Here is a 19,690-nt window from a genome sequence, read left to right as displayed (position 1 = left end):
CTCAGACTTCTGACCTATCTAGATCGTTTTTTCATGCGAGAATATCCCAAGATACCAATTTTTCCAAAAAAATATGGAGAACATACGCACATACATACATAAATACATACACAATTATTGCTCACTTATATCATAAACATATATAACACACATGTCATCAACACAGATTTTATATCATCACATACACAAACATATATCACCAACACATATAGATATTATCAGCACATATACAACACGCATATATGTTTTCTTTTCTCTTCGATTTCAAACATTTAGTTTATATGTTACTCAATAATGGGAAAAAAAATATTTAGCTTAAAGTTAGGGGATTGATGTTATTTCTTAACAAATTCAGTTATATCTTCATATAACATCTTAGATTTTCCGTATAATTCACCCTATACCTTCAAGCAAGAGTAATTTGTATTGGGTATTTTCCTCTGAGACTATCCTGAAAGCCCCCCTCCTCCCCACCCTAACCCCTGAAAAATTAAACAATAGTGACTTCAAATAATTCCAATGTATGTTCTGTCATAATTTTGGTCCTTTTCTATAGGGAAGCCGCAATAAGTTTATGAACCTTTAATGTCATTAAGAACGTTGTGAGTGCCAAAGACATAAGCATCAAGCTGCCAAAGTATTAAATCATTCTGCTGTGTACTCTGTTATGAATTTGTTCTTTTTCTATAGGGAAGCCGCAATAAGTTTATGAACCTTTAATGTCATTAAGAACGTTGTGAGTGCCAAAGGCATAAGCATCAAGCTGCCAAAGTATTAAATCCTTCTGCTGTGTGCTCTGTTATGAATTTGTTACTTTTCTATAGGGAAGCCGCAATAAGTTTATGAAACTTTAATCTCATTAAGAACGTTGTGAGTGCCAAAGACAAAAGTATCAAGCTAAGCATTCTCATAACAGAATCAAAATCATCAGGCGAAATTATATAACAATAAAAGAGCCAAAGCCTTTGACCATGAAACTTTGTTTGTAGAAGTTGTTTTTTTTTTGTTTTTTACTTTCTTTAGCAGAGTATAGTTGATATAAGAGCGAGTCGATTTTAGTGAAGTGGCAACTCTGATTAGAACACACAAAAGTACCTCTTTCCTAGGTCGACAACAAAAACGTCAACCATAGCATCTGCTGACCTTGAACTGATGTTTTGAATATAGCAGACCATCTGAAAGGGACCAACGACAACTCGACATTTTGCACCAGGCTGCAATATAGCGTTGTAAAATTTTGTTGGGAAATATTTCTTATCTGAAAAACAAAGGCATGTATCAATAACAAGGTAAAAACAGTTAGAAACTTGTTTCGCCAATATTTTTATCTGAAAAAACAAAGACGTCTATTCATAACCAGGGAAGAAACATTAAAAACTTGCTTCGTCAAGACAACGCTCCTGACAATTTTTTTTACTATTACTACTACTAACAACTCACCGCAGCACCAAACCACCTGAGACCAAGAGAGCTACGCATGCTCCTCCTCCGTCCTAATCTATCAAAAACTTCCCTCTTTTCGCTCTCCCGGGAAGTTCCCATTTCTCTTAAATCTTTCTTTATGATATCTTCCTAACCCAACCGCGGGCGACCTGTTATCTGTTTAGTCCTAGACAGTTGGCCGAAAAGACAATCTTCGGCAATCTGTCATCCTTCATCCGCAGAACGTGCCCTAGTCATCTCAACCCTTCTCTCATAATAGCCCTAGAAAGCGGGATCAAACCACACTTTTTGTACAGCCTACTGTTTGAAATACGGTCAGTCAGTCGGGTACCAGAACAATCCGTAGGCAACTTCTTTGGGGAAACATCTAGCAAATCGTCATCGTTTTTTGGAGCACCCATGCTTCAGAACCATGACATTTCAATTTGTCATTTCAATTCAATCTTAGTTACATTTTGTGGTCAGTATCAAATCGATACTTCGCACTTGGTATTTGTAGATTATTTGAGAAGCACCGTTGATCAATAGAGGAAGAACCATGAATTACCATGAATTCACCTTCAAACACAGGAAGAAGAAAATTGTTTCTCCAGGAATTTTTCCGAGCAATGTACCCCTAAAAAAATCGAAAAGGCCAAAAATGTACTCTGTACTTCATTCCTCTTACCTCAATAGCCCCCCCCTCCCACTAAGACTTAAACTTTCAAGCACCTATGTTGAAATCTAATCCACAAAGATTAATCCTTTGTTTTCTGTGGCGGTGCCATCTTAAGATACCATGGTCCTTTTGACACATATTGTTATGTTGGGAAACTATTTTAGCTAACCTTGGAAGAAGTTGCTGAGCAGAAAGAAGTTCCTGCCAAGACTTTAGTGGAGCGGTCCTTCGATGCGATCATACCCCTTAAGAAAAATGGCACCGTTTTAGTTATAAACGCATTAAAAAACTTATATAACCTAAACACAATATAAACCTAAACCTTTATTAATCTTTAAATTAACAATACATTACTGAAAACTATTTACGAATGAAAAAGGACATAAAACGTACATCGTTAGAAGAACGCAGCAGATTCTCAGGAAATTTAGATCCTGAGCAGATTCTCAGGAAATTTATTCCTATTTACGCTATTGTTTTTTATTGTTTAAAAAAAAAGTTATGAGATAGAGTCAAACTTCAATGTAAAGAGCAAGGCGTTGAGGAGGGGACCGCCCCTTTCATATATGGAATAATTTCTGCTCTTTTTAGGTTTTAATGTCACTTCTTACTTTCAGCTAAAAAAACTTGTTTTTTTTATTTAATTTCTGAACGTATTTGAATTAATGCAGCTTTGATTTTGGCTCACCATATATGAATAATTAAAACGAAATTTGCATATTAATTGTACTTTTTTTAGTTAAATGGCTTTCTTGAAATTTTATTCCGGCGTAACTTACGAATTAACTTACGTAGCGAACTTCTATATTTGTATGTTCTTATCACGTATATTTGGGAGTTCGTCCCCCTAGTCAATACCTCACTCTTTACGCTCAAGTTCGAAATTTGTTCGAATCACAAACCCCTGAATCACAAAGGCCGGTTAATTATAATAGATTTATTAGCATTTGTTTAATTATAAAAATAAAAAAATATTATAATTAAAAAACTAAAATAATATAATCTAAAAAAGTATAACGTAATGAAACATGTATACAATCACAGTTATCTTATTATAAAATCTGACTTGTAATTTTGTCATTTTGTTGACAGGTTTTGTTACAAACATTTTTTTATTAAATTGTTATTTAATAATGAACTAATCAAATAATTTACTTATCAATATAAGTTATTAATCATAAATTAGCCATGTGCTCTGACACCCTTATGTTCGATTTCATCAAATTTCAATTGTATTGAGATCTAAAGATATAAAAACACAAATTTTACCAAATCTGAGCAATTTTCTTGAACAATAATAAATTGTGAATTTGCTTTGGTATTTTAGTTTTTGCTCCTTGACTGTTCCAAAAAAATTGTTTAAATTTAATAAAACTTGTGTTTCCATATCTTTTGATCTCAATGCAATTAAAATTTACTGAAATTATACATAAGGCGTCAGAGCACATAGATTCGTCCTTGAAAACGTCATGACCAGCCACACTTTCATTCCTAGTCTTAGAAAATTTCAATTTTCTGGATGGCAGATATGCACAACTATTTCTTGCTTTTTTGTGTGCTTAGAGGTAGAAGTGTATTATTGGAGATGGGCATTTTTTTTAACACTTTTTCGTTTTTGCACAGAAATTTCCTACAAAAAAGGATTTTCCGAAAAAAAGGATACTCACCCTTGCAATTTTTTGCTTTCCAAATATCATACTTGACATTCCTGAATATTTTGGAATGAAGCAACTTGGCGCATCGGAAGGGAAATGGTATTCCACCATGCTCAAAAATTTCTAGTGCATCCGCTAAAACGAATAAAAAATCTCAGTTAAACAGTTTGATAAAGGCAATGGTACTTGTATGATATACCCCCGACCTAATATTCCTCATCTAAGTATAACCTGTTTCTCTTACGCTCAATTCTAATGAAATATCACAAAATATGATGAAAATATAATATTTATATCAGGTCAGGTTTTGGGCAACACTTCCTTATCCTTAAAAAATCTAGTTTTTTCTAGTTCATTCTTTGGCAAATCCCAAATATTCATTTTAATGTCCTTTCTCTTTCAATACAGATCGCAAACTATTGAATTTCATGAAAGATTCATCATATGAATGAATTTCATGAAAGAATTCATCATATGAATGAATTTCATGCATGGACAAAAAAAGACGGCTCTAGTTACGTTCTACTTAGATGAAGAATATTAGGTTGGGGCTATATCATACAAGTACCAAGGCAATTTTGAAAATATAATTGACAAATTTTTGATTCCTGAACCATGCCCGGAGGCGTTGCTGGGATCTCAATAATATAATGAAGGAATTGTTTCTATCGGTCGAAAATTGCTTCTCCCACAAATGCGCCCGTGTGAGACATCCCTGTTTCTGAAACCGGGAAACCCCAGTACATAGTTTTCAATAAATTTAAATTCATTGTTTACCTCAGAATTTCTGAAGGCTTGCGGCTATCTTTGGGGTAAAATTGTCGTTTTACGCTGCAAAATGGCACAAAAGCTACGATGCACAATCTTTTCTGGTCACAATTAAATATAAAAAAAACAGGTTTTTTTTTAAATGAAAGTAAGGAGCGAAATTAAAACTTAAAACGAACAGAAGTTATTACGTATATGAAAGGGGCTGTCCCCGTCTCAACACCCCGCTCTTTACGCTAAAGTTTTTTATTTTTTTTAAAAGTAGAGTTGTGAGAAAAAGTCAAACTTTAGCGTAAAGGGCGGGGCGTTTTCAGTTAAAAAAAACCTTGTTTTTTTATTTAATTTCTGAACATTTTTCAATTAATGCAGGTTTCGAATTTGGCTCACCGTACATGAATAAATAAAACGAAATTTACATATTATTTTCTTTTTTTAAACCATTATAACCTTATGATAACCTAAGTTTGATTTTTGTTCCAGTTATTTAAGAATTACTCCTGAATCACAAAGCCTGTTTAATTAGAATAATAACCTCTTTTAAAAATAAAAAAAAACTTTAGCGTAAGAGCGAGCTATTGAGGAGAAGGTAATCCCCTTATATGCGTAATATTTTCAGTTCGTTCTAAGTTTTAATATTGCTCCTTACTTGTTTTTTTTTTATTTTATTTAATTTCTGATTGTTTTTAAATAATGCTGGGAAATCTTCCTGGAAATTCTCTTCCCCCACGAAAAATTCCTCAATGGAAAGATCCTCCCACGCAACCTCCTCCTCCAGAACCCCCCCTCCCCGCCATCAGAAAAAAAACTGAAAACGTCTGTATGATTCCTAATAACAAATACTATATGAAAACAATGGTTGAAGTTCATAACTTGCAGTCCTTTCCCCGGGGACTGTGGGGGATTAAGTCGTCCTCAAAGACATAGTTATTAGATTTTTCGACTACGCTGAACAAAATGGCTATCTAAAAAAAATTTATCCGGTGCCTTTGAGAAAAAATTAGCGTGGGAGGGGGCCTAGCTACACTACAATTTTTTTGACCACTTAATAAAGAGTCCAAGGACTTTTAACCTCTATTTTAGATAGGCTACTTGAGACGGTCTAGGTCCGTTGGGTTATAACGTACAACCCCCTGGAAAAAAAAAAAAAAAACACGCATCCTGGATCTTTGTTCTGGCAAAAAATAAAATATTCCATATTTTTTGCAGATAGTAGCTTGAAACCTACAGAAGGGTTATCTGATACGCTGACTCTGATGGTATGATTTTCAATAAGATTTTATAACTTTTAGGGGGTGTTTCTTCCTTTTTTCGAAAATAAGGAAAATTTTCTCAGGCTCGTAACTTTTGATGGGCAAGATCAAACTTGATGAAACTTATATACTTAAAATCAGCATAGAAATACAATTCTTTTGATGTATCTATTAGTATCAAAATCCGTTTTTTAGAGTCTCGGTTACTATTGAGCCAGGTCCCTCCTTACTTACAGTTCGTTACCACGAACTGTTTGATACCACTTAGTTTGTTACCACCAACTGTCTAATATAAACGAAAATTAACACAGAACCAGATGTTCCATTAAAACACCGATAAAAAAAAACTTATTGAGTCACCTGACTTACCCTCGTGGTAAGTTTCCTGACTTTGCTCAAGATTTGCCTCCTCCTCAGTCTCTTTATATTTTTGGTTGTGAGAATTTGGCAATACACATAAGGGAGAGAAAAAATTATATAATCTTCAGATTTATTTACCAGCAAAAGCAAATTAACTTTCCAAAATGTTACTGCCAAGACCCCCTACGATTAATTGCAACCCCCCACGGAGTCTTGGCAGTAGATCTCTCCTTGACAGTTTCTCCAATACACTAACTATAATATAACTTTATAAAATATTCATGCGGATCCTGATGTATATGACAAATATCCGAAATTTCCATCTGATTTTACAACAAATTTATATCAATTTTTACATCCCTAAGCGTTGATCTCTGAAATTAATTAGAATTTAATTTAAACCAATGAATGTCAAGGACTTCATCTCTTATTATTTGTCTCTTAAATTACTCCCTGATATTACAACAATTTTAATATCAAACGTTACATCTCTAAGCGCATTTCTCTTAATATAAGTTTTTGAAATTGCCATTTGTGACCAATTTTGCATCAAGGGTTGTACGTATTTTGTTTAGGGCTTCTATCTTCTATTTGATTTATAAGGAATGCACAAATAGGAAAAAAATAGGACCGCGAAGTAAACGAAAGAAAAAAAGGAAAATATTTCTGCTGAGATATCCACTCAGCTATCCTCAGTAGAGATGAATATAATAGTGGATAAACCTACGGGACTAGATAAAAAGCAAACCTTTAACAATAAAATAAAACCTAATAGTTAATTTCTCAAGTAAAAGTGATGAGGCGACATATTTAGCCAGCGTGGCCTCAGAAGTTACGACAAGCTTACAATGAGCATATTGAGCATTTATATATGTGTATATATTTTTCTCTGTCTTTTTTGTGTATATGGCCATTGGTTTTTTATATACAAGTATATATATATATAATATATATATATATATATATATATATATATATATATATATATATATATATATATATATATATATATATATATATATATATATATATATATATATATATATATATATATATATATATATATATATATATATATATATATATATATATATATAATATAAATAATAATATATAATATAATAATAATATATAATATAATAATAACATACAATAATAATAATATGATATATATTAAAATTCAATAAATCAAACAGTAGCACTGAAGACTTTGAAATCATAACTTCCGTGCCTCTATGAAATTCTCTATAAAACCTTCCACTGCAATAATTAGTTCCCTAGAAGAGGTCTCCAAGATACCTGGGAACAGTGGAGCCCCCCCCCCCCTCAAAACAACTTTTCTTCAAATTTTCCACACTTTGGCAATTACTCCTAAAATTTTCCAGGTTATCCCCATACTCCCCACTAAGGGGGCAGGTACACTTACCTCCCGGCCATCAGCATCATAAGATTTCCAGTATCCACTACGCAATAGCACACAATTTTCTCGCACCTGCAACCAACACTTCAGTGCCCTTCACAGTAGGTCCAGTTTCAAATAAAACTTGACTCCATACACTACTTTCATCTGCTAATAAAATCTTAATGTACCTGAATTGTCAATAGAAGTAAGCCAAGCCTAAATCTCCTGGTCCTTAAGGCGCAAATCCATATTAAGGAAATCATCAGGTTTGCAATGAGGACCATGGCCTTCATTTCATGCCCATGAGAAGCCAGCTTTATCCAGCAGGGCATTAACCTGTTTTGGCCATGTTGCCTTTTTATGAGAATTTAACATCTCATTTTAAGCCGCCTTCGCAAGACGGTTATCTGGCAAATGCAATATCTGTAACCAAAACTTGTTCATCTGTATAATCTTCTTACGACGCGAATTCGGTCACCTTTAAGAACCAAACAACTAAAATTATTGTTAAAACCAATTATTGTACTTTTTTCAAATACATCAACTGCAGAGACTCCAGTTGTCTCACTATAATGGCCCCCACAACTGGCAACCGTAATGGGCAACTGGCCGGTCTTTAGTCATAAAGAAGTACAAATGCATCCTCATATTCTGAATTCCCATTATGTGATTTGGCCAGAGTAGAGCAAATGCAGCTGCCTTTCCATGAGAAACCATCAATTTGATGTGTTCCGTCCAGTTCCTATTTGCTGCAAGCAGGAGTCTCAAATACTTATATCTGGGGGCTACCTTTATTGACTCACCTTTACAAGAAAATGACAAATCATGTTGTCGCTTGGATTTTCCACTATGAAAGATGACAATTTCAGTCTTGGATGCGTTTAACTTCAATTTCTTTGCTTCTAAGTAAGCTTCAGCTAAATTCAGGAGAGTTTGAAGCTCCTCGGCTGAGTTGGCCACCAAAGCCGTGTCATCAACGTACAGTAAACATTAAAATATAATATTCGCTAGTGAAACGGCCGGGACCCATCTCTCTTCAAGCTACTCTACCAAATCATTAATATATAAGTGAAGAGAGCTTCGGTGACAGTGTACCTCCTTGACAGACTCTTTGAAGGTTCTGAATGGATCATATGACAAAATTTGTTTTTAAGTACCAAGGGCAGTGAAAATAAACCTGACTTTTAGAAAATGATCAAATGTGGAAAATTTGACCCTACATCTGGTAAAATAGACAAATCACAACCACTTAATATTTCGTAAAAATAGTATCATAAGACAACTTGTATTTTGAGAAATCACCAAACAGCTTTACACGATAATTTGGTTATTTTTGTCCAAGTCATAAGTCCGATTTTAAAATAGAGTACCCGCTTTAACACTTTAATGTTATAGAATTATTTATAACATATGATTTAATAAAAATGCTAATAAAATCATCTTTATGATGTAATGAACGGAAAATAAAAAATAACTATTTTACTTGTTGCCAACAGTTCTATGAAAACTATGCGCATTAAAAATACTTACTTAAAATTACTTGAATCTACTTTTTGGAAGCAAACACGCAAAAACAATTTAATCTGATAGTATTGATCTTTATTTAAGTTCTTCCTTCTATATTTTAGTCCTTTCCTTGGGATACTCTTCAAAAGAGAAAAATAACTGTCCGTAGGTCGTTTAAGAGGATTCGATACCTCAAACCTGACTTTGAGAGCCTCAATGTCAGCTGACCGTCTTAAAGACAAAGGATCCTTTAGCTTTTACCAGCTTACTTGTGTTAGTTCATGTGGAAATCAGGAATTCAAGTTTTATTAAAAATATCTTTCATATACAGTTACGAACTTTCTGCCAGCAGCAAGTGCCAAACTATAAAAAAAGAAACGCGAAATGCTTCAGCCAAGGAGGCTTCAGTCTACACCAAGCGACTCAGGAGGAGACTAACGGTACCAACGTCTGGTTTCCTCAACACTAGGGATGCTGCCAAGCAAGAGCTTCACATCAAAGTAAGTCACTTAGTTGTAGTCATTAAGGTCACTAAAGGTAGCAGAGATATAAACTCTTGAAAAATAAGGTCAAATGCTTTTCTGAGTTCTAGAAGATATTTCGAATTTTATTGCGGCAAAAATGGGGAAGAGGGAGAGTGAGAGAGGTGAAGGAGAAAGATTAATTATTCAATCATTCTTTCATATAAATTGGCTATATATTTGTTATGACTCTTTTTTCTTTTTTATATTTGTAAGGATATATTTTCCTACCTGCTATCAATCAGTTCGTGGTAACGAACTGTAAGTTAGGAGCGACCCGGCTCAATGATAACCGAAACTCTAAAAAACAGGATTTCGATACTAATAGATACATCAAAAGAATCAGATTTGTATGCTGATTTCAAAAATATAAGTATCATCAAGTTTAGTCTTACCCATAAAAAGTTACGAGTCTGCAAAATTTTGTCTTATTTTCTAAAAAAAGGGGGAGGGGGAAACACCAATAAAAATCAATAAATATTACTAAAAATAACACCATCAGATTCACCGTATCATCAAACCCTACTGTAGAGGTCTCAAGCTCCTATCTGCAAAAATGTAAAATGCCAGAAGAAAGATCACTGATGCGTGTTAATTTGTTTTTTTATTGTTGTTTTTCCAGGAGGAATTTATATATTTCTATGGAGGACTTTTTCATGGGAGAAGGGAATTTCCGATGAAAGGCGCACCGGATTTCCCAGCATTATTTAAAAAACGATCAGAAATTAAATATAAAAACAAGTTTTTCCAACTAAAAGTAAGGAGCAACATTAAAACTTAAAACGGACAGAAATTATTACGTATATGAGGGGGTTTACCCCCTCGTCAATAACTCGGTCTTTACGCTAGGTTTTTTTAGTACTTTCATTAGAGCTATTTATTCTGATTAAACGGCTTTTGTGATTCAGAGGTCATTCTTAAAGAATTGGAACAAAATTCGAACTTTAGCATAAGGAGGTATCGAAGAGGCGGTGAACCCTCTTATAAAGATAATAATTTCTGTTCGTTTTAAGTATTAATGTTGCCCCTTACTTTCAGTTGAAAAAAACTTCTTTTTTTTTATTTAATTATAAAAAAATTACCCAGAAAGACCCATCAGGTCGATGTCGCTATCAATGGGTCTAGAGAATTTTATTACTTATCCGTAAGTACATATTGTTAATAAACGAACTTTATACTACGCTATCAAGTTATGAGATGCGTCCTTTTTTTTACACATGACGATACATTATTCATTATTAATATTAGATATATAATTCACCTAATATAACCTTTCCTTGTCCAGAAGACATAAGAGTTTCCTTCTTGGACTTCTCTTCTTTCTTGTCGACATTATCGATTTCTGTTTCAGGATTGCTGATATCCTTCTCATTTCGAGTTACATTCTCCGTAGAGGTCTCCGAGGATTTCTCAAGCATCTTTCCTGCTGCAATTGTAGCATTTGAAATTCCAAAAACATTAGTGAAGAGAGTGTCATAAAACAGGGCTGAAAAAAATGGAACAACAATTATTTGAATCCTTTGCCTGCTGAATAAGTTGTTAGTAAACATGGTAGGCTAATTAAGTTGGTTGCGGTTGCAGTATTTGAGAGATACATTTTGGTAGCGATTGTAGCATTTGTTACATTTGGCAGCACTTGTTACATGTTCCATTGTTAAAGAGCGTTTGATCATATTGTCACAGAGCTGTAAGAGTTGCTTTTTTTGTTAATTTTATAGTTACGATTGATGAGGGTCATTATTTACTTAACGTTAATTACCAAGGCCGGTTTCTTGGAACTGTAAAATATTTTTAAAAAAGAAAAGAATTTTGAAAAATAAACAATGGGGTCTATGGTCAGCAGAAAGAAAAAGAAAAGAAACAATCACACGAACGTTTCGCCTAAATAAAATTAGGTGTCTTCAATTAAAAAAAAAAATACTCTAAAATATTACACTTAAAAGTAAATCTGAAGAAACCTCAAATCAAAGAAAATTAAAACAAAACTATCCAACCAATATTTATCTATTTGCTACTTCATGTCATAGTAGTAGAAAATATTCACGATTGTGACGTTTGAAATCCCTTATTCGAAAATCTCTTTTTTGTTTCATTTTGGGCCAAATGGAAAAGCCTTTCCATATTTGTGATCACATTCTAGATTTGTTACAATTTAGAGCCGATTATGTTGTTAAATTCCAGCTTCAATTTGTAGCATTTTCAATCCCAAAAACATGCTTGAACGGGGAGTCATAAAACAGCACTACGGATATGAAATAACAGGGGCCGGTGCATCCCTCTCCCTGGATATTTCTTCCTGTATAGTTTTCAACAATAGCAATTCAAGTGGTGTGCCTTTTGTTTCTATACGACACTATATTCGAGGTGCTTCCCTCCTTTTCTTTTTTTTTTTTTTTCGTCGCTAGTTTTAAACAAGTCTAAAATGACAAACGCTTATGAACAATTATTTTTACTGTATAAATAGGAGGGAACACAACAAAGAGATTAAAGATCCAAAACCACTATCTGACAAAGAGCGACGTTTACTCATCTTAAAATGTATTAATTAAGAAGCAAGAATCAGATCTGTTTAGAGCAGTGGTTCCAAACCAATTTCGGGTGATGTCCCACCTAGGCATTTCTAAAATCCTATAAAACCCCCTCTTGACATTTAAATTTCGTCGTTGACATTTTAGGTGTATTCCCTTGAAAGAAGCTTAAAAGGCCAGTAACTTGGCAATTTTTTTTCAGGTCGTTCTCTAGGCATATTTTATGCTAATGAAATACATTGTCTGAACAAAAATCCTTTTATAGAATAAATAAAGTTATTGCAATACTATCTTGTATCATTTTTTGCTCTTGAAATGCAGATGAATGTGATGTAATTTATAGGAAAAAAAGATTCTAAAAATTTTTTATAAAACTTACCGAAAAAGATGTTTTTTCAATGAAAAGAACAATATCAAAATTACCCCCGGCTTAATTTCATAAAAAAATAAAAACTCAAAACGACCAGGAAAGTAGAGAGGACCCTACTACACTCGTACAAACACCGTGCTGCCATCTACAACTTTTTGACATAATTTATGCATGTTTTTATGGTTTTTCTCACTGAGAATGAAAAAAAACAGTATTTTTATCACATGAAAAACATACTTTTTCTCACTTTAATGGATGTTTATTGGATGGTTCTGAGTGCTGGTCACTTTTTTTGTTTTTTTTCTTGTATGTAAACAGCAATTATGGATGTTTTACGGTTTTTCTCAATGAGCATGGAAAAACAGGATTTTTATCCCTTTGAGGGATGTTTCATTTATGCTTTTATGTGTTGGTCAATTTATTTGTTGTTTTTCATGGATGTAAACAGCAATTTATGGATGTTTTATGGTTATTCTCACTGAGAATGGAAAAACAGGATTTTTCTCACTTGAACAACATGATTTTTCTCACTTTTATTGATGTTTCTTGGACGGTTATGAGTGCTAGTCACTTTTTTTGTTGTTTTTCATGTATGTCAACAGCAATTATGTCTGTTTTACGGATTTTCTCACTGAGAATGAAAAAACGGGATTTTTCTCACTTTGAGGGATGTTTCATGGACTGTTTTATGTGTTGGTCAATTTATTTGTTGTTTTTCATGTATGTCAACAGCAATTTATGTAGGTTTTATGGTTTTCTCACTGAGAATGAAAAAACAGGATTTTTCTCACTTGAAAAACATGATTTTTCTCACTTTTATTGATGTTTCTTGGACGGTTATGAGTGATAGTCACTTTTTTTGTTGTTTTTCATGGATGTCAACAGCAATTATGTCTGTTTTACGGTTTTTCTCACTGAGCATGAAAAAACAGGATTTTTCTCACTTTGATGGATGTTTCATGGATGGTTATGAGTGTTGGTTAATTTATTTGTTGTTTTTCATGGATGTCAAGAGCAATTTATGGATGTTTTATATATCACGTGTCTCATTCTAAACCAATCGACGAGTAGATTACATCTCATTCTAAGCCAATCAGAGGATCGCTTACATATGGTTTCCCCCATTACATCGCAATTCGCCCTTGAGATTTCATATATAACGGACATGCATTGTGATTAAATTATCAGAAAGTATTGTGACACAATAGATACAACAAAGAATATTATTGATGAGTTAGAAGCCTTGGCAACATCCATTTACCATGTGAGTTCTGTTTTAGTACATTTTCATTTTTTATTTTCAAAATAAAATTATTTTCCTTGGTCACCCTCCAGTATATTCAGGTAAATCACCCCCCCCCTCCCACTCCAATACAAACTCCACCATGCTATCTTTATACTCGCTATAAAACGTAAAATATGTTCTTTTTACCACCTAAACCTAAGCCCCCGCAACCCCCCCCCCTGTTTACAACTTAAATTCTCGCAATTGAAATAATTCTCTTTTTTCGATAAAATTCGAGCTTTCTATATTTCTAACTAAAAGCGACAGACAACTTCCGTCAATTCTTAGGCATTAAGCCGCTATGTTTTGACATAAAGCTCCGCGCAAGGTTATAATTAGTTTGTCACCCTTTTCCTGTTTGTTTACATTAGCGGTTTAGCCAATCTAGGTTTCAATGCTTTTGCGTAATTCTGTGTTGTTCGAAATAGCTGAGAACAAATTGTCTGAAAAATTAATATAGATATTTAGTACATTGGAATTATATATTATATGTAAGAGCTAAACAAATTATTTCCCAAAAATAATTTCTAACAATATTTTTAGGACATTGCTGAAAAGGGGGGGGGGACTTCATTGTGATAAATGTTTTCTAGACAAAATTATGGCTAGGTTAGGTTATGGGCGTACTAATTTTTATTCTGTGAAAAAGGGGAAACTTATTTCAATACTAACTTTTTTCTCTTCTTTTAAGCACAATTATGAAGAATGTTTTGCCCCTCCATCGAAGAGGGCAAGAGAGGACGAGGCAGCCCCTGCGAAGGTGTCAGTTAAGCAGTATGATTACCGCCCAAAGCCTCCCAAACAAGTGTTGCCTGCCCAAGCCGCAGCCCAATCTGCGCTCGCTTGCCCATCCGCTCCCCATGGACCTTTAAAAGCTACCCCACCTACACAAGGTCAGGAGGTCCAACATGCTTCGCCAGGGCCTTCAGGCACTCAACTGCAGCCGGGATATAAAAATGTGAGCATTTTTTTTATCTAACTTATAAAAATATCAAAACAAACCCATTTTTCATCGCGCTGTAAAAGTGTGTCTGTGTCTGTCTCAGAGATATTAAAATATTAACCCCCCGCCCCAACCATTGTATTAAATTTCTCTGCTCCCCCCTACCTCAGAGATATCTAAATATATTGTAATTTTTTTTGTTTTTGCTTTGTCAAAGAAAAACTACTCTTTTTTTCTAATCTTTCCCATTTTCTCTGTTCCCCCATTGTAGACCATAAACTGTTGCTATTTTTCGATCTCTCATAATAGTATTTTTAACTAATTTCTAGTCAATTACTTATAGAACTAGATTCTTTTTATCTCAAAATGCAGTTTTTCGCTAGAATATTATAGTTTATCGTATACAAGGAGGGGGGACGACCGCTGCGACGGCCAGGAAGCGCAGGCCTACACATCCTGTATGTGAAGGAGTGAAATGAGTTATTTCCCACAAATAATTGCTAACAATATTTTTAGGACATTGCTGAAAAGGGGGGAGGGGGACTTCATTATAATAAGTGTTTTCTGAACAAAATTAGGGGTAGGTTAGGTTATGAGCGTACTAATTTTAATCTTGTGAAAAAGCGGAAAATTATTTCAATATTAACTTTATTTTCTTCTTTTAAGGACAATTATGAAGAATGTATTGCTTTCCACCTGTAAAGAGAGGAAGGGAGGGTGAGGCAACCACAAAACACGCCAGCCACTGCTTGGAGAACCCTTCTGTCACATCGGTTCGAGAATGTAAGACCGTCGGCCAGTCCACTTTCCGTCATGCATTGCCTTCAAAAGCTGCCCTGCCAAGACATGGTCAGGAGGTCCTGCATGCTTTGCCTGGACCTTCAAGCACTCAACTGCAGCTGGGATATACAAATATGAGCATTTTTTTTTATATAACTTAAAAAAAAATCAAAACAAACCCATTTTTCATTACTGTACAAGTGTGTGTGTGTCTGTCTCAAATATATCCAAATATTAACCCTCGCACAACTTAGTTTTTTAATTTTATATGCTCCCCCCTCCATGAGAGATATCTAAATGCAATGTATTTTTTTTGTTTTTTACTCTTAATAGAAAAACACTCTTTTTTCGAATCTTTCCAATTTTCTCTGTCCCCACTGTAGGCATTTTCGATATCTCTACGATATCTTATAATAATATTTTTCGTTAATTTCTAGTCAATTACTGATAGACCTAGATTCTTTTTATCTCAAAATGCTGTTTTTCACTAGAATATTATAGTTTATCGTATACCAGGAGGGGAGCAGTCCCGGTGGCGGCCGGGACGTGCAGCGGGGCCCGGGAAGAGCCGAGGGTCGGGAAGCGCCGCGGTGGCCCGCTGGGCCGGGTCGGAGGGGGGCATTAAATAGTGGAAATTGAGGGGAGTTGTTTGAACAAAATCAAAACCTACTATGTAATGTTTTAGATTTTAGTTAAGTTGGAACTTTCAAAATATATGCATTAATCAAATGCTACTGCTATTAAGCGTGTTTTTAAGCAATAATAATAATCAAATTTTTTAAAAACAGTAGGGGTGATTTAGACACTTTGAAAATAATCTATTTTTCATTTATAGGTCGTTCTGGTTCCATATTCGCCATCTCCCCCCTGCTCGTCAGTCAGAGAAGGAGAGGGCACGCCGATGGACTCCCTAAACAATAAAATATCACAACACGGTACACTCGTTAATTTCACTTGAGTTTCATACTAACAATTTCTTAAGCTGATTATTTTGATGTAGATAATAGCACAGTTGAGCAGGGGGACTTACCTTTGCTGAGTACAAACACACTACAAATTTTAGACGATTTTACGCGGGAATTAACACGGAACCCTCCTCTAGCCCCAGATAACCTACTTCCACTTCAATCAAATGAAGTGGCTTCCCATACCCCTATTATTGAACAATGTGGAGGGGGAGGGGGAGGAGGGGGTAATATCCAATTTACAACATTTCCCGAATTTCAGCTATCAAATACAATTTTAAATACAATTGTTGTCTACACTGCAACCTTGGGGGATACATTTAATTCGCTTTTGTATGGTAATTTTGTGGTTGACCCCGTAGAAATCTTGACTAACTATTCAGATAGAATTTGAAAAGTGCTGGAGAGCCAAATTCAAGTGTGGGGAGGGATTCAGTTAAGATATCAATTCTTTTAAAGTATTCTATTTTAATGAGAGAAAAAGTGAAGTTTATCATCATTTTACATATAGTGACATACTTTTTATCTATCCAAATTTTGTGTATTTTCAGGGTACCTTTTCTAATTGAATGGGTAATATTATTATGCATCTTAAGAACTAAAACTATAACGAGAATGCCTCGGTATTTCTTCATGTTAAATATGTAATCGTTAATATCTGTAAATTTAAGAAAGATTTTATTTTAAGAGGGGGGCAGGTGGGGCGTCTGAGGGGTCAATAGTTTTGAAATATAATCTAGATTTAGAAGGTTGTCGTGGTGTCCAACGAATTTGTTTTGAACCAGCTCATAAATGTTTCAAGTACGCTTTCCTCATATCAGCATTCGAGCCTCTAGCACGTGACGCTACCAAGACGAATTTAGATCACTGGGCTGTACATGGGAAGGAGAGGTCCAATTTCCCCATTGTAGATTTCACTTGTTTAGAGGGAAAATACCCAGTAACGCTAAGATCTATTGATATTTTTGAAAGGGTCAATGACCATTTAAATATCGGCGTTACTGTGGTTCAGTATGAAACTGAATTTGAAGATGGGGTTCGTTCAAAAAAGAAGGGGGTGGTGTTCCCAGTAAGGGGTCCCTCGATTGAATTGGTCAAACACTGGGTTTTGTTTTTGTACACACCACCATCTAGTGACCTAGCCAATTCAATAGGCCATTTTAACCCAATTACAGACATCAGTAGAGTTCTGGGGGAGGGTAAGAAAATAGGGGTATGTTTCTACTGTCCGACATGCCTGTCTCGATTTTGGAGAGAATTAAAGTTACAAAATCATATGAAGCACTGTAGACGGCTTGGCTATCAGTCAGTGGAAACGGTTTCAGGGGATAAGGCCATTTTACGGTTCAAAATTTTTCAAAACACCCTCCTCCAGAGCAACAAAATATCGTTAGATTGTGAAGCTAAGCTGGTGGAAGTAAACAATCCTCGATTTCCAAACCGAATCAAAGAACATCAAGCTATTGCAGTGTCCTATGCCTACGCCCAAAGAGACAATTCTAACAGCATGCAGTTGTTAGAAATAGTAGAAACATTGGATGAGGGAGAGTGCATGATCAAGGCACGGACTAAATTAATTGGCACCGCTAATGGCGCTATTTCTCGTTTGAGAATTACGCCTTATCCTATGGTTCTGTCTGCAGAGGATCGTCTTACGATTAACAATCAAAAATTATGCTGGGTTTGTAAAGGGGAGTCTGAAGAGGGGGATAAGGGGACTAAAGGGACTAGAGGGGGGAGGGGGAAAGTCAGAGACCATACACACGTGGGGCAGGAAAGCTCCTCGGGGGGGTAGTAATTTTAGAGGGGTAGCGCATCAATCGTGTAACTTAAACGTTAGCCAGCAGTTTTTTATCCCAGTTTTTATCCACAATGCAAATTATGATTTAAAATTTATTTTACCGGCACTGGCACGTATGCACAGGGAGGGAGGGGCAGTAGATATTCCATGGGTAAATAATTCATTTACCTATAACATCATTCCCAAATCGGCCGAGAAGTTGTTGCTTCTAGAGTTGAAATGGCAGGTAGTAAATAAAGAGCATACGTGTTGGAATAAAATCAGGTTTTTAGATTCATTTAGTGTTTTTCAAAGGCATTGATTCAACTGGTTCAAATGCAGAAAAGCGACATTTCTGAAATTTTTACTTTTCAAATACAGCCATGTCCAGACATTAAAATTTATGAAATTTTGGCTTGTGAAGGTTTATATGTATACGATTAATACTGCTCTGGCATTGAATTAAGCGAGGTGAAACTGCCTCCGTTTGATGATTTTTACAATTCACTTATCAACATTTAATAAACGGACGAGGACTTTGAGTTTGCCAAGAAGGTGTGGTCTAAAGAAACTTGTAAAAATGGATGGGATTATTGTAGACTGTACTTGGCCAGTGACGTTTTAACTCTGTTGGATATAGTCTGCAAGAACAAAGACCAAATCTATTCAGAGTTCGGGCTAGATATAGGCTATTATTTTTCCACACCACATTTGGTGATGGACTTGATTTTAAAAATTAGTAGGGAGGAAATAGGCCTAATCACCAACGTAGATCAGCACCTTTTTGTAGAGCGTTCAATGCGGTGAGGGTATGTTTTTCATGGGTATCGCGTCTTGTCAACCGATCCGAGCGGACAAAACAGCAACACCGGTGCAAAGTCAAATGCAGTGTTCTTGGACATGAACTCATTGTATCCCTCGGCAATGTCTCACTACTCTTTGCCGTGTGGTAACTATCAGTGCCTTGAGAATCCTTGTGAGTTCCCCGACATTACCACCGTTAAGGACAATGGGCCACAAGGATGGTTCTTTGAAATTGACGGGCATATTCCACTGGCGCTTCACGATTCAGTCAGAGATTTTGTTTTTCCCTGTATCAATCGACCATTGACCAGGGACTCACTGAGCCCCTACAATCGATCATCGGTTGAGGATATGGGCATGCCCTGTACCCCTTTTAAGCAAAATCTTATTGCAGATTTGGACCCTAAGGTGAATATTGTTGTGTACCATTTTCTTTAGCACTGGATCTGAAAAAGTGGTTTCAAAAACCCAATAATATCTAGGGCCCTGAAATTAAATCAAAAAGGTTCTTTGAAAAAACGATTCTCGACGCTTTTGTTGATCAATACTCTAGGGCAAACTCCAAAGTAGAGATAGAAATGTACAAACTCATTCTAAATTCAGCGTTTTGCAGAATGTGTGAAATCGTACGCAATAGTTCTCGCTGTGACGTAGTGACTGATACTCAAGAAT

At 35.1% G+C, this 19,690-nt stretch overlaps 2 protein-coding genes across 4 annotated transcripts in view; one reads left to right on the top strand and one right to left on the bottom strand.

Annotated features, from left to right (window-relative positions):
• Positions 1-1,209, bottom strand: part of LOC148944735 (juvenile hormone esterase-like) — a 39,034-nt gene extending 37,825 nt beyond the window's left edge. The window contains exon 1 of the mRNA XM_089100288.1: positions 1,096-1,209. The gene's annotated coding sequence lies outside the window, so the exon portion shown is untranslated. The remainder of the gene's footprint in view (positions 1-1,095) is intronic.
• The window catches only part of Sas10 (UTP3 small subunit processome component Sas10), a 362,975-nt gene that overhangs the window by 308,625 nt on the left and 34,660 nt on the right, over positions 1-19,690 (top strand). The gene's annotated exons all lie outside the window — the stretch shown is intronic.

Source organism: Artemia sp. Qi Xiang Cuo, chromosome 14, assembly GCF_049724085.1.
Source record: "Artemia sp. Qi Xiang Cuo chromosome 14, ASM4972408v1, whole genome shotgun sequence".
NCBI classification, from domain to species: domain Eukaryota; kingdom Metazoa; phylum Arthropoda; class Branchiopoda; order Anostraca; family Artemiidae; genus Artemia; species Artemia sp. Qi Xiang Cuo.
This window is presented reverse-complemented; position numbering and strand designations above follow the sequence as displayed.